The sequence below is a fragment of the Urocitellus parryii genome, chromosome 9 (genome assembly GCF_045843805.1).
Source record: "Urocitellus parryii isolate mUroPar1 chromosome 9, mUroPar1.hap1, whole genome shotgun sequence".
Taxonomy (NCBI): domain Eukaryota; kingdom Metazoa; phylum Chordata; class Mammalia; order Rodentia; family Sciuridae; genus Urocitellus; species Urocitellus parryii.
Window position 1 is genome coordinate 52,901,856 of NC_135539.1, and position 16,188 is coordinate 52,918,043.

At 39.1% G+C, this 16,188-nt stretch overlaps 1 long non-coding RNA gene and 1 pseudogene across 1 annotated transcript in view; one reads left to right on the forward strand and one right to left on the reverse strand.

Moving 5' to 3' along the window:
* LOC113194185 (uncharacterized) overlaps positions 1 to 16,188 on the forward strand; it is a 168,275-nt gene that overhangs the window by 118,981 nt on the left and 33,106 nt on the right. The gene's annotated exons all lie outside the window — the stretch shown is intronic.
* LOC113194182 (uncharacterized) lies at positions 1,141 to 1,890 on the reverse strand (annotated as a pseudogene).

The window sequence follows — 16,188 nt, forward strand, 5'->3', positions numbered from 1 at the left end:
ATAATACATTTTAAGCTAATAAACTGAAGGTTGTACACCTAACAGACATTGCACAAACCTCACCTAAAAGTGGGAATTGGATGGGGAAAGAAATATTGAAAGATCAGCACACTGCCAGCCCAGACTATAGAGAACACTCACAGCCAGGTGAGGTGGCGAGGTACCCCAACCTCAAAGAAGAAAAGTTTCAAAATAGTCTATAATGTAAACAAAATTTGCACATGCATTTTTCCAGATTTTTCCATCACTGACTGATACACAATGATGTGATACTCTTAAAGACAGCCGCTTCAGACCAGCAAGGGTGAGGAGATGAGTTTTATATAGCTCCAGCCAAAACAGAATTTTCTTTCTTTCAAAAAGGCAGGAGAGCAATTAAGTCATCACTTCAAGATTAAGGGGTCCATTATCATTCTGTGAACAGCTGGGAAGCAGGTAAGAGATAGGACAAAAATTTCGACTCCAGGCTGAGGATATGGTCTAGAGCCCTGGGTTCAATTCCCAGCCCCATGACGAACAAAGAGATAAACAAGTCTCAGAGGTCTCAGCATCTTAATTTGGGTATAACTAATGAAAAAAGTAAAAAATAATACTTGTCCAAAGATAATAAAAAATAATACTTGTCCAAAGATACCTTAGAACTAGAAGAAAAAAATAAACCAATCCTAAAATGCACAGATTTTGGTTTTGGTTTTCTCGGAATCACTTTTCTGGTTTGGCAGGTGCTTTGTACTGAGCATTGAGGATTCCCACCATGGAGCCTTTCCCTGGGCTCCAACTGTCAGCAAAGCAGGCCCACACCTCTTTTTCTTCCTCTAGTGGAGAAGGCAAATATGGATTAGGCTGAAAAGTTACCTTCCAAAAGTGAAAAAGGAATTAGATTCAGAGCTGTGGAATTATTCAGAATGTTTTACTAATGGTTGCTATAGCAACAGAAAGTAATTACAAAATGTGTACATCACAACATGCTTTTAAAGACACTTCACATTTTGCTCACATTCCTTTAAATGTTATTCCCAAAGCTGCTCAGGCTCTAGCCCAGCTGGAATCTCTGGAAAGAGGCAGAGACAATTTGGTGAAAAAGACAAGAGAGAAGTGATAGGTCACCTTGAGGCCAAGGCTGGCTGGCCTCAGGTTGAGTCAGGAATAGAGGAAGGAACAATAGCAGGGCAGGACTGGGGAGCTCTGGTCCAGAGTCCTTGGGTTACAGAGATGCTCCCCTCTGGTGCATTTCAGCTTATCTTTCAAATCATCAATTGTCTTTTCCAGTTTGGCTGCTGATCTTTCAGCAAACTCAGCATGGGTCTTGGCCTCCTTGAGTTTATCAGTAAGAATTTCTATTTCACCCTCATATTTGTCTTCTTTTTGAGAATACTTTTCTTCGGTAGCGCTCAGACACTTTGGGTTCTGGTCCATCAGTTGATGCTCACCCATCTTCTGGCAACAGGACTTCCAGCTCAGCTTGTTCCTCTGAGCCATCCAAGTCTTCTTCAGTAATCACTAACTTACCAGCCTCCTCTTCACACTTCCAGTCTGTTTCTTCTGGGAAGTGCGTAGCTTCTTTGAATTAGATTTCCTGGAGTTCCATCTTTCCTTCATCTTCTAGGGCCTGGTTTGCACTAATCTTCATACCTCTCTTACTGTCATCCTACCGCCCCCGGCTTTTGCAGGGCAGCAGCTAGAAGCTCCTGAGCATGATCCAGCTCCTCTTCAACCAGCTGGATCCTACAATTCAAGGAGGCCACCACAGTCTCAGCCTGTTCCCAGGCCCGCCTTGTACCCTCTGCTTTCTGTTGGAAGTGTTCTGCTCTTTCCTCTGCCATCACTGGCCTGTGGCTGCAGAACCTGGACCTTGCACTTCTCTGCCTTGGTGGTGGTGATCCCAGCCATGACACCCACCCAACGGGTTCTGGGACTCTGGTTTCTGCTTCTCTAGTTATTTCTTAAATGTGTGATTAATGCAGTATACTATAGTTACCCCTTCTCTTCCTAGAATCTAGTTATCTCTACTTTCTATTTCTGTGTGATTATCTTTTTTTGCTTCCATAAATGAGTGAGAACATGATATTTATCTTTCCATATCTACCTTATTTCACTTAACATAGTATCCTCCACTTCCATCCAGGTGGCTACAAGTGATATGATTTCATTCTTTTTAATGGACAAATCATATTCCTTTATTATATACATACCACATTTAAAAAAATCTATTCATCTATTGATGAATACCTAGATTGATTCCATTTCTCAGTTATTTTGAATAGTGATGCAATAAACATGGGAATACAGCTATCTTTTTATATGTGTATGTGTATGTGTACTGAGTTCATTTCCTTTGGACATTATATCTCATAGTGAGATGTTAGATTATATGGTGGTTTTATAGGTTCCTCAACAAACTAAAAATAGTTTGTTAAACCTGTAAATTGGTTTCCATAGTGGCTGTACTTACATTCTCACAGTGTATAAGCTCCCCTTTCTCCCTGTTCCTGCCAGTATTTGTTGTTTTTATGCCTTTTGATAATAGCCATTCTACCTGTGATGAGATGTTATCTCATTGTGGTTTTGATTTACATTTCCCTGATGATTTGTGATTTTGAACATTCTTTTTGGTTATTTATGTGCTTTCAGATACAAACATGTTTTCAGATACAAACATATTTTGCAAATATTTTTTTCCAGTCTGTGACAACAATGCATAGGGATTTTCATTCAAACTTTTCCACCCCTGAACACCTCTTTCTTTGTTTTAAATCTCATTGCTAACTGCTTGCCTGGAATATTATACAATTGGTAAACATTTATTTATTTATTTATTTTTGTACCAGGGATTGAACTCAGGGACACTTGACCATTGAACCATATCCCCATCCCTTTTTTTTTGTATTTTATTTAGAGATAGGGTCTTACTGAGTTGCTTAGGATCTTGTTAACTTGCTGAGTCTGGCTTTGAACTAGCAATCTTCCTGTCTCAGCCTCCTTAGCTGCTGGAATAAAAAGTGTGCCCAGCACATTGCAGAGTTTTGTACTCTACTTCTGCTTCTTAAATGACATCTTCTTTCAGTCCTTATTCTGTGGTCTCCTGCTTCTTTGTAACCTCATCTCTTGATACTCCCTGTCCATCTGTAAGAACCCAGGTGATTTGTGGCTGAATGCCAAGATTAGTGATGCATTTTTGGAGTTTTGCATACACTTCAGTAAAATAACTGTATTCCTAAGAACCCTAAGCACACTCTATCAAAATATCATGTAGGGACAAAATGAAATTCTGCTTGGTTTGTGATATTGATGAGGAATCCAGTCATTTTTACTTATTTATCAAGCAACCACACACAAGAGTAAGGGTTTCTCTATAATTTTATTTAAATTTTTTTGTTTTTTGGTAGACACATCACATTTGTACATATTTAAAAGTTACAGTGTGATATTTTGATTCTTATATATATGGTATATGTTGGGCAATGATCAACTCAGGATAATTAGCATATTCATTACTTAAACTTCAATCATTATGATGAGTGCATTCCAAATCCTTGTTCTAATTCTTATTTGATAGGTAAAAATACACTGCATTATTTTTATTATATCTACCCTGCTGCATTTTAGAGCACCAGACCTTATTCTTCCTATCTGTAGCATTGTATCTGTTGACCAAACTCTAGGATTTTAATGTTCAAGAAAGAATCTAATCAGCTGACAACAGATTTCGGAAGGCCAACAATGCCTGCTGATTCCATGACATAAGTGGAGGCCAGGTTAGTGTGGCCATAAAAGGCACGAATGATACGGTTAGATACAAAGCCCTACTATATTTAGTTCAGAAAACTTTCAGAAGGGGTTGACATCATCATTCAATAGTTCATGCTATTTCCCTCTAATGTAGGGCTCTTCATTCCTCCCTTTAGAGTACATAGGAATTTTCTTCTATGACTTACACACCTTTCAAGCACTCTATTTTCCTTCTGAGTTCACACCATTCTTAAAGGGAAATTGTTTACAGTGGTTAACCAGTTACAGCTGGTTGTTCTGTGAAATGTCTTAGAAGTCACTTCACAGGCCTGCCCTCCCACCCCTGCCCTTAGGAATGGTTCATTCCAAATGCAGTGGGTTGCCTCTTCAGGATAGATTCTTGGCTACCCCTACACTCCTCCTTTTTTCCCCTCAGCAATTAAAAAATTCCTACAGAATAACTGAGAAGGATCAACTCCTTCTTTGTTGCCCCTGCAGCCTGTCCTGGTCATCACTACTCCTGGAAGGCACTTGGCCTGCGGGGCAGGGACAAGTTCCTCGTTGTTTCTGAGATGGTTTCTCTTTGTGACAGTCATCTGTGCTTTCCTTGAGTTATGGGCCGACATGCTGGTACTTGCCTTTCTTTTTCTACTGAGTTCAATCGTCAATTGTTCTTGCCATCTGGACACTGCTCACTAAGAAATCATGGAACAAACAAAATTTCTATTTTTAATTTCTTAGATTTTTAAAAAGGGGGCTGGGGTGTGTATATAGCTTAGTGATAGAGTGTGTGTTTAGCATATGTGTTAGACTCTGGGATCAATCTCTAGCACTAGAAAATGAGAGAGAGAAATAGAGAGAGAAGAAGAAAGAAAGAAAGGGGGGGCACATAGGGCACTTTAAAAAATCAGGTCTAAGTTTATTTTTTTAAAACAGAAATTGTTCCTGTTACTTTCAACCCTCCTTCCTAGGTATCTATTACATGGTAGAATCAAGGGGAATTCTATCTAATCTCATTCTATAGAAATTAGCTGGTTTTTATCACAACTTGGGCTCTGCTTTTTGTGGTGAATGTTAGTTTCTAAAACAGATCTTTCTAAGAAATGAGTAACTGAATAGAGAAACCTAAATAAAAAGCTAGTGTTTGGCTTCCTGAAGGGAGAAAGATTTAACATGAGAGGGTGTGAATCATAGGGAAGGCTGATAATAAAACTAGGAGTGTGCAGGCAAAGAGTCCTGGAAGATTTTGAAGGTAAATTCCAATTAGAGGATAAAAGAAAAAGAAACCTATTGCTAAAACAAGGTTGTGTGATGATATTTGCAGCTGGGAACATGATTAGAATGTAGAGGTGATAATAAAACACAAGTGGGGAAGGGAAACTTTAAAGAACCAAATGAATAAAGAGGTAAGGTAAAATATTTTAAATCATCTTTAATGAGCCTGAGATGGAACAAGCCAAGAAGCCGAACTGAAAGGCACTGAGAACAAAATTAAAAAGAGCTTGAATACACTTCCTCCCTCTAATGAAGTGGGGGATGGAAAGAGATGAGAGGCTCCTACTCAACAAAGGACTGTAGTCAGGGGAAGTCAAGGCATAGCATCCTGTAGCTGGGAGATGGAAGGGAATGGAGTTCTTCCCCTCCTGCCTCACTTCCCCCTCCCCATTTTGTTGTAGCTGATTATGCACATATAAGTGCCTCCGGTCATTTTCAGTACCAGTCACCTGACATTCTGACTCATGTCACTGTGCACTGTGCTATAGCTGGCAGAGCAGAGTGTAGATTAACATCATGACCTGCTGCTGATCGATCACCCACTCATTTAGTACTTAATCACACTTGGCAGCATATGCTACTTCATTTTCAAGGTTAACATTTTTGTTTCACCAGAAAGGTTGTAAGCACTGTGAGGATCAGGACTATAGTCCATTCCTCTTTGATTTTCTTACAACGCCCAACCTATTGCCAAAAAAAAAAAAAAAAAAAATAGAACGCAGCAATAAATGTAAGTAGGGTGGAGAACCCTGTCCTATAGCTGTGAAGGGCTTGGGAAAGTCTTTTAAAAATGTCATTTAGCTTTGGGGACCATCTCCAGGACTTCTTCAGTCCTCAGGCTAAACCTAATTGTCTTATGTGTCCAGGTATCTGGACACTGCTCACTAAGAAATCATGGAACTGGGGAGGGGCTGAACTGGGGAGAAGCTAAGGCACTTGTGAGCACCCATGATTGCATATGGTAGTTGTACCTAACCAGCATTTAAGTTGTCACTGTTTTTTCTAAGTGATAGACTGAGAGGCTGTTTGGTCACTTCCCCATAGTTGTGTGCGGTCATTTGTGCCTCAGTGTTGATGGACTCAGTGTTGCAAAGGAAGTGACAGGAGAAGGGCATGAGTCACAGCTTGTTGGGGGTTCCCTGGTGCTGGTTATGCAATTCACACCTCTATGCCTGGACCCTTCATAGATGAATTTTTATCATTTTCATTTTGGATTTGAAAGAGATTTTTCACTTCAGCAATTTAGATTGTGCTGCAAGGAACCAAGCTTTTATCTTATTAGAGCGAATAGAAACATGTGGCTGATTACATAGGTGACATTCAGATACACGTTCTTTTGTAGCTAGCAGGTCTTCTCCATTATGACTGGGGTTTGTTCTCTCTCATGGACCCGGCATTTCAAGTCAGGTTTGGTCCTTGATCTTGGCCCTGAATATTTTATTCTTTGATTTTTGTTTTCCTAATTCTTGAGCCTCACTCAGACTTTACTGTTTTTGTTTGTTTTCCATTTATTTTAATATGATTAATTTATTTTAATCTCATGTCTTTTTTAAGCTCAGTGCCTCTTCAAAGATGGCGTTGGACATGCTACTGTTGCTCCATGAGCCAGAATTGATGTTTCTTTTTTTTTTTTTTTTTTGTCTTCCTTGTCTTGAGTTGTACTCTTTCAGTTTTCTAAATTCTGGAGTCTTTCAGTCATAGCACAACCTTGAGTGATCACTGGGCCATCAGAAAGGGAGGTTGGTAGGAAGGAAGTTTGTGTTAATAAGGGCCAAACTCAGGTAAGTGGAAAGGAAGAGGATACAAAGGCACCATTTTAAGGGTTGGTTGTGAACTCTAGAAACTGTGAGGTGAGAAGACTGGAAAACTGAGCTGCTTCTGGGCCATGGAGAAGCTGGATGCCAGGCCTAGGGTGGCCATGCCCCTGTTGTTATTTCTAATGAGGTGGTAAAGGTGTGAGCTGGGTGAGGTTATGCTTTGTATAGGGAGAGCATGAAAATGAACTGGTGTGGAATTTGTTTCTTTAAATTCAACACCACACAGATAAAATGTGACAAAATAGTCAGTGTCTAGGATATTTTTTTTTCCTGGCTCAAATTGTGATCTGACTTGAAAAATTGGACATGACAAGTTTTGCTGTATTTTCATTCAAAGTCTGAAACAACATGCATTTGTAGATTTCAACTTTACATTTCCTCTAAGATACTAAAAAGAATATTGCCCTATCATTAATATTTGAATTATATATACATGTGTATGTCATAAGACCCTCCATGGTTCCTACTGACCTTAGGTGTTTGTGGATTTCTCTCCACTTGAGTGTGAACTAGTCTCACAACTTTTACCAAACAGAATATGTCAGTCCAAAAGACTGTGCTTTCCATTTGGGGTGCCCTTTCTCACATTCTCTCTTGAATCCTCACTGTGCAGAAAACAACTTACTACATTTGAAACAAACATATGGAAAGGACCACATGAAAAAAATTGATATCTCCAAACAAAAGTTAGTGAGGACTTCAAGCCTGCCAATAACCACAAGTGAACCAGGAAGCAGGTGTTGCTGCTTGAAACTTGAGATGATGGTAGTCTCTGCCAAAACCTGGGCAGCCTTGGGAAGCATCTGGAGCCAAAGGACCAACTAAGCTATGACCCACAGAAGCTATGCAATAATAAATGCTTACTGTTCTAAGCAGCTAAGTTTTGGGGTGATTTATTTTACATTAATAGATAACTAACACATCTATTAATAATGTTTGTGGTATAAGATTATGGCATGTTTATGTGATAGAATATGGGCCAGTCAGAATAATGGAACAGAACATTTAATAACATGGAAAAATATTCACAATATACTGTTATTTGATAATAGCAGGTTATTATTAAATAATTATGTTATATGGTCTAATACATATGTGTGTACACATTTTAGTATTATATTCACCAATATCTATTACATATAGAATATAGTATTTATAGCTTGGTTATTTATTATTTTACAACTTTTCTACAATGAATATATATGACCTTTAAAACCAGAGAAAGTGGGCTGATATTATAGCTCAGTGGTGGTGGGCTGCCTGCTGAGCATGCATAAGGCTCTGGGTTAAATCTACAGCACTGCAAAACACACACACACACACACACACACACACACACACACACACACACACAAAAGACTCCAAAAAAGATTATAAGAGGAATAAAACAACTCATTCAATCTGTACACACAGGACAGACCTTAACCTTGCTCCTGATACAGTTGTAGTTGGAGATGCCTGAACATTATCTATTTATTTAATGTGGTGCTGAAGATTAAATCCAGGGCCTCTCATGTGCTAGGCAAGTGCTTTACCACTGAGCTACAACCTCAACCCTTTGGAGTGGGTTTTTAACCAGCTAAAGTCAAGCTGATGGCTAGCACCATATTAAATTCAAAATTCAACACTGCAGATATCAGCTTATTTATAATAAATATTCATTATTTATTGGAATCAAGGACTGCTTTCTTCTACAGGCAACTTTCAGAATGTTAGAATTATCAATGAAGATTTATTTGCATCAGTTACTGTCCCAAGGATCAGACACTAGACTGGCCTAGAGAACTGGTGTGACTCACAAGGATAGTACTCAGATCCTCGCTGCTCAACCAACAAGACCCAGAGAATGTCTGGAAAGATTCTAAAATTGATTTTCAAACTTGACAGAATCTTAACATTTTCCATCCAATTCCCATACTAGTTTTCTCAAAGTAGTACAGCACTGGAACCCACTGTTCTGGAGCTGAAATCTGTGTGACAGTTGAATAGCTATCACAGCAAAGAAAAATGCTTCTAATTATGATTAGACATCACTCTAGGAGTTCTTCAAATTTGGGGAAGAGGGCTTCTGGAAACAGATATTATGGTAATTTGGCTCAAAGAGAAAAGAAAAATCATTGAAAAATTTAGAATTTTTTTCAATTTTGCATTTGTTAAAATTAAATGCTAGGTGTACTTTAGAAGTGAAGTGGTCTTATCCTTATCCTTAAGGGGAAAAAACTCAACCAAAACCGTGTTCTTTATGTTTTAATTTTTCTAAAAACACTAAAGCAGAGTCCCCTACAAACAGTAACTGCCTGGCAGGATAACAGAGTACTCAGATAGCCTGAATTTGCTCCCAAATTTACCAATCAGTAAGTCTGTGACCTTCAAGTACTCAGTTTCCCTTGTTTGTATGAAAAGCACTGCTTTATATAATGTTGGAAGGATTGATTTAGTTCATGCTCTTAGAACCATGTTGGCCAAGAAGTGAGAGAAATGGAGACCTACAAAACCCTGAGGGAAAAAGCGACCTCAGGAATCTGTCCTGTCACAATCTCCCTTATCTGTCATAATCCCCTTGTCCCCTGAAAGTAAGCCCACCAAAAGTAACTGATCAACTCCTCCCATGACCTGGCCCTGCTAAACCCCATAAACCTCAGATCCTTGTCACTTGTTACCATTTTCCCCTCTTGAAAATGTGCCCCTGCTGAATGGTACTCCAGTCGCACTTGGCCCCCCAAATTTCATTCTTCTAGTTGAAGCGTTTGTTTGCAGGAATACCTTGAATTTTTAGGTTTCACTTCGTTTTAGGGGATAGATGCAGTTGGAACTCTAAATCAAACACGGTTTGTGCTAGCTGCTTGAAACTTGACTCACTCAATTAGTTCTCAGTGCGCTCTCTATGCTTTGTTCCCTGTTGAAGTATCCCTAAGCAGAGGCAAGGAAACAAATGCATCACTGATCCATTGAGGTCTCTGTTTCTTTTTCTTTTGGTATTTTCTTTCATTTGCTTTCAAGAAGTGTGTCTCCAATAAATACTAACTATTTTGGAAACTTTGAAATTTTTCCCCAAGAAGGACTTAGTTTTAATGAGCAATTTTATCAAGGAGAGGTGTTTTGTAGAAATAGAAGATTTAATAAATTCCCAGATTGCAGAATAGTGTATGATACATTGACAGAGTTGAAAGCCAAGTGTAATGCAGCTTCACTGGGTATAAAGCCCAAAGTCTTTTGGAAATGGGAAGGAGGGCCCTTAAAGCTCATTATCATGGAGCTGGGTGGTTTTTTACAATTCCCAGGAAGATTCGGAGGATGGGATGGCTATTAATGTACCTGACCCCAGGCGACCCTGGCCCAGGAAGTTCACAACAGCCTTACAGTTGGATCAGGTCAGAAGGTCACTTTTTTTTTAGAGAATAGGGAAGGCGGTAATGTGGGAACTGGCTAGGAGAGCATCTGGTCATTGCTATTCTTAATTCTTCTGGAAGGGAAGAGCAGAACAATTGAATTACTTTAATGACGGTTGCAAGTTTCAGAAGTAAAACCAACTTCTGCATCTGGGAACCCACGCAGAATACCCAGGAGGTAGAGAAAGAAGTCTGGAAGACAGATGGAAGAGGACTAACTTCTTGGCTTTATGTCCAGTCTCTTTGGTCCTCTTTCAAATCTTCTTTCCAATTTCCTTATGGGTCTTCATGTAAATTTGGGGTGGGGATATAGCTTTAACAATGGGCCAAAGGATACCAATTGCACCAGATATATACTCTGTACCACATGTCTCCTATTTATCATCTCAGTTAATCTTCACAATAACCGTGTGAGGAAGATACTTGAACCCGCATTTAAGAGATAACAAACCTGAGGCTCAGAGAGGGTAAGCTATTAGTTTAGAGTCATATAGTTCAGACACTCATAACTGAAGTTTAAATACAAGTATGCTAGAGTTCAATGCTTAGCCACGTTCCTCTACTTATTCCAGGGTCTCAGAGGACCAAATGGAAAAAGTTTATGTAAGAGGAGCTTGTTTTTACAGGATGTGACTAAGATTTTGTTTCATTGCTCTTATTTCTAAAGCTGGGTCAGTTCACAGAGTATTCCAATCACAGATAACTGGGTGCTATCTTTCTGAATGGAGAACAAATAGATTAGCTTTAAAACCACCTGAAATGAAAGGGACTTTAGGGATGGAATCTTGAAATGGTTTGTGGTTACCAGTAAGCACAATAAATAATCCAGTGAAGCCCATTAGAAGGGAGAAGCAAGAGTATCCAAAATATAACTTTTGAGAGCTAGGAAGGTCAACGAAGGCAGTATACCTAGTTCTATTGGGATGTAATCAATTTTTTTTTATGAAGGCGGATCAACTACCTTTTGAAAAACTGTTATTGCACTTTTTATACCTTTATTTTATTCATTTATTTTTATGTGGTGCTGAGGATTGAACCCAGTGCCTCATACATACTAGGCAAGTGCTCTACCACTGAGGTACAACCACAACCCTATCAATATGTTCTTATTTACAACACAGTTGTATTGAGCTTACAACTAAAGTTTTAAAGTTTTCTTTTGTTAATTTGTTTGGTTTTGTTTTTGGTGCTGGGGATGGAACCCAGGGTATTAGGCATGCTAAGCACGTGCCCTCTCACTGAGCCACATCCCCAATTCTGTATATGTACCATTCTGAAGAAGTTAAATTGGCTCAACTGCAGCCAGGTGCTCCAATCTACAGATGGGCCAATTTCTGTGTGGGAACGAAATAGTTATGTAGAAATTGCTATAATTTAGCTCATTCACTACACAGACAGAGGCTGCCTATATTAAGTTAGGGGTTCAATTTTCTTCTCTATTTTATTTTTATATTTATTTTATCTCTTTCAACAATGTATAGCCAAGAGATTAGAAAGGGAAAATAAAAGGAAGGAAAGAAGAAAGAAAGAAAAGAAGGGAGGAAAATAAAACAGAAAAGGAAAAATATTTTCTCTCCTCTATGTAGTGTGTTTTATCAACACAGCCTCAGTTTGAGATCTCTTGGGAAATGCATTTCGAGCCAGGCAGAATGATGTCCTTCCTTCCATAACATAATTTTCCTGCTGCCAGGGGAAAACTACATATTGTACCCCAAACAACAACCAACAGAGAACAGATAATAAGTACTCCCTAAGGGCACTTGCTTCAGCTTCCTTAAGAAAGGGCTGTTGAAACGATTTTGAAGTCACTATTAACTCTGTATTTTAAAAGAGACAAAATGGATTCCTGTACTGACTTACTGGAACGGCTGGACCACTTTCTGCAGTAAGGGTCTCCTTTTCTATATGGTGTCAATGCTCTGAAAGCATGGGAACTGGCTGAGCGGGGGCAGATCACATCTGGGCTAAGATTAACCTTCGTGGAAAAAGAAGTCTGCAGAGAGATTCAAATTTCTTTCTTGGTTCTCCTCCCAAGATGTTCTTGTCAAGTGGAAAAATCCTGTGATCTCCTCAGCAACATGTGTGAAAACCACGTGTTTTGCTGCAAAACAGCTATACCCAGCTCTTATCCGGAAGCTTATAAGAAACTCATGCAATTTTCTTAGAAGTATCTTGATTGAATACAAGGGTAGCCTTTCCCAACACTCAGAACATGTGGATCAGCAGCGACCAAATCCCTCAAGTGGCTTCTAGACAAAAACTCAAGTTTCCTTCCCCCCCCCCTTCTTTTTAAAAACTACATAGACCAACATCCCATGGTTTTTGCATGCCATGTCCCTGAGTGGTTTTGCCTTCTCATGCCCCCCTTAATGAAAACCTTCTTGGAGAACTCATTCTGACTCATTTTGAACTGTGGCAGTCATTGCCAGAACTTTTTGTCAACTCTGCTAGGGGCTTCTGGAAACACGCGCGCGCACACACACACACACACACATGCACACACACACACACACACACTCACACAACCAGAAGTGGTTGGCACTATTTTTATCAAAGGCAAATAGAAAATAATGATTTCTTCAGGATACACATCTTTTAAGAAAAAAAGAAAATTATCATTTTGATAGAAAAAGGAAATGTCAGTTGAGATCCTTCTTCATATTTTGCATTAGTTCCTTTCCTCCAACCACAGGGGTGTAGAGACACTTATACTTGAAAGGGGTCTCTCAAGGTTGTCCAGTTTTCTCCCCATAGCTTTAATTCCAGCAGATAAGAATCTATCTAATTTCTAAACCTGCCAAGAATGGAGATTGCCCATGCTCCCTGGGAGCCTCATTCCAGGGTTTAACAGCGTTCACTGTCAGGAAATGTTTCCTGGTGCCTAACATAAGCCCCCAGTGGTGTTGGCAATTTGTGTCTGTTTTCTCCTGACACATCCTTAGGGAGGCAGAGTCCATCTCTTCAAAGTCGCCGCCTGTGTGTCAAGGTCCTCCACAAGCTTGAAGACTCAGAGTCAATCACTTCTCATGCTTCCCATTTCCAGAGCAAAACCAGAAATTTTCTTTCTTTAACTTCCTTTTTGCATCCTAGGTCTAACATGATTTTGGCTTGTCTCTGAACACTTCCACGTTCTGGAGTTCTGCCCCTTCACTTCTGAAGAGAGCAGGTCTTAATGGGAAGGTCTCCTTGGGGTCCCCTAGGCTGCAATTTTCAGATTTATAGTTCAGGTCCAGAAATAGCTCAGTTAACTCAGGGTCACAGAAAAATGTTTGGACTTATTCCTAAAAATAGTACTGAGAAATATTTTTCAGTGTTGTGCACCTCTGGGAAATTAGCTAAAAATTCCCCTGTAGAATGTATTGAAAACAACTAGAGGCCTGAATCATCTATTTTCTGGTCTATATTTGTGATTAGATTTTTAAAGATGAAAAATAGTTATGTTACAATTAGTATCAAATTAAAAAATCATCAGTAGCTTCATATCTTGTTCTGCTAATGTTAATGAGAGACATAATTTATTACCCTGAAATATTAAAATTCCACATGAAAGGGTCCTCCATGTGAATTGATGAGTTGATTCAAACTGAAGGAAAGAAACCACATAGTTGCTAAAGAGTCTTGTAAAGTGCAGTGGGGCCTTCCATGGTCTATTCCAATGAGCTTTTCGTTGATGACCAGTGAAAGCCCAGTGGTCACCCACCATGCACATAGCTATATTCTAGAGATGTGCTGGGACCTTTACCCAATTTTTGAAATATGTCTGGGTATTGCTACCTCAACATTTGATATTCTATGACATTTTGCTCTGTATACACAGAACAACTGTTTGGCATTTACTTTTCATATGTGAAGTATAAATTACTGCCATGCTGAGGAGACCCTCTAGGCACAATGTCAGTTTGGGCTCTTGGTTGGACACCCCCACTTTAGAAATAAACCAGTGAGACCATTCCAGATTTTTCAAGCATCTTAAATAAAGGAAATTCCAGCTGGCCATGTGAAATCCTTTGGCGAAGAAAAGGAAATGGTTCAAGCTGGTGACTTATTCTGATACACAGCTTGTAAATTCAGAGGAGAAAAAATGAGAAAGATCATGGTTGCAAAGAAAAGTGGTAATTAAGCAATGAGTCACAGTGTACTCAAAATATTCTTTTTTGTGGGGAAATTAATTTATATGACAGTACCAGAGGTTTTTAGGTCCCTGTTGCTGTTTTAAAAGTAAATATTAGTAGCATCTTTATTTTTAGAAAATTTACTTTCATGGAGTAGAAACCTTAAGATGTTCTTTAATTAATTTTTATAAATGAGATCTTATGGGACAGGGGGTTTATTGGAAAGCTTATTGCTACTTATGAATTCATAAAAATGAAAGGGATTTAAGAGAGTTCTCTAAGGTCACAGATGACTCAGTGATAGGATGATTAATTCACACCCACATGGGAGTCAGAACACTAACCTCCTATACCTCTTCTAAAACATATGATCCTGGAGCCCTCTGTGGACCACAGGCTCATGAGACTTTTCTGATGTCTTTTGTTCTCTACTGCTATGTGGGATATTTTTCATCCAAGAAGTTAAAATCGTAGAGTATAAGGACTGAATCTGGGAGAAGAGTTGATTCCAGCCTTTTTCTTTCTGTAGAGAGGGCACATGGAGGCCTCTGCGAGGTTATCCAAAATCAGGCACACTTGCTTAAGAGCCACACAGTGACCATGACACAAGTCCACTCTCTTCCACTGCACCACCCAAAAGTAATAGAGAACACACTTTCATTCACAGTGTCGTAAAAGTTAAACTCAAAGTGCACTGAGGCCAAGATGATGCTTTTCTTCTGATGCTTGACACTTCTGGTTCCTATTTTGGGACTTACTTTAAAAATTTTTAAAAATATAAAACCCAGTCTTTGCAAGTATTTAATAAATACTCTACCACTGAACTAAATCCCTAGCCTGGGGCTTACGGTTAAAAGTATTCATGCTTTATGTAGGTACCATGTGTTTCTTCTGGTAAATCCAAAGTAATTTTTGTGGTATATTTTGGAGGAAGATTTCATCTACCAGCATAAAACTTATAATAAACTTCCAGTTCCACCCTTTCCCCCTGCCCCCAACAAAGGCATTCCAATTCGGCACGTCGTGGGCAACTGACTGCAGAGCACGAGCACCATGTGAAAAAGTAATTACTGCCTTGCCTAAGGAATGAAACCGATTCTATCAGCATGTCTAAGCTTTTGCAGATAATAAGTGAGCAAAGCCACGGCTTACTAAGAATATTGTCTTTTTTTTAACCTTTTGAAAATTCATTCTTTTCTAATGATTAGGTATGGAAAAAAAGTGAGTTAAGTACTGCTTGACAGTTTGCTCAATAGAAGCTCAGTAGTATCACATCTCATAGTCTTCTTTGATATAGAACCAGCGATCTGTATCAACGACTTCTCTCTCTCTCTTTAATAAGTTGTAAATTGAGCAACATAATTCTTCCCATGTCCAAGTCTAGTCAGCCAAAGGACCATGTTCAGAAATTGGCTAGCTGTATGTTATAACTCGTCTGTCGTCACTTTCTTCTGTTACTATCCTGTGGTTTGTTTTTGTAGACTTTAAGGACGTATTTGCTAGTGATTCACTTAATTTGGATATATGCTACATGGTATTCTGTGCTTGTGTTTGACCAAAATGTCACATTCCACCACTGTTATGGAGATGATCACCAAGCATGTAAAAGGCTCTGCTTGGGGGCTGGCCAAGGCTCCTTATGTAAGACTTCTCTTTTCACAATTGACAAGGCTGATCAAATCTCTCAGTTTCTGTCTGTGGTGCCATTATTTCATAGCAATGGCCTAATTTTGAATGGCATGCTCATTATTCTTTTACTTGTGAATATATCTAAAATTAACACTCCCTAAGACACAAAATCCAGTGAAACAATGGCTTTTCCTTTTGATTCTTCTTTTAGAGCCCTTTGAGTTGGAATTGACAACC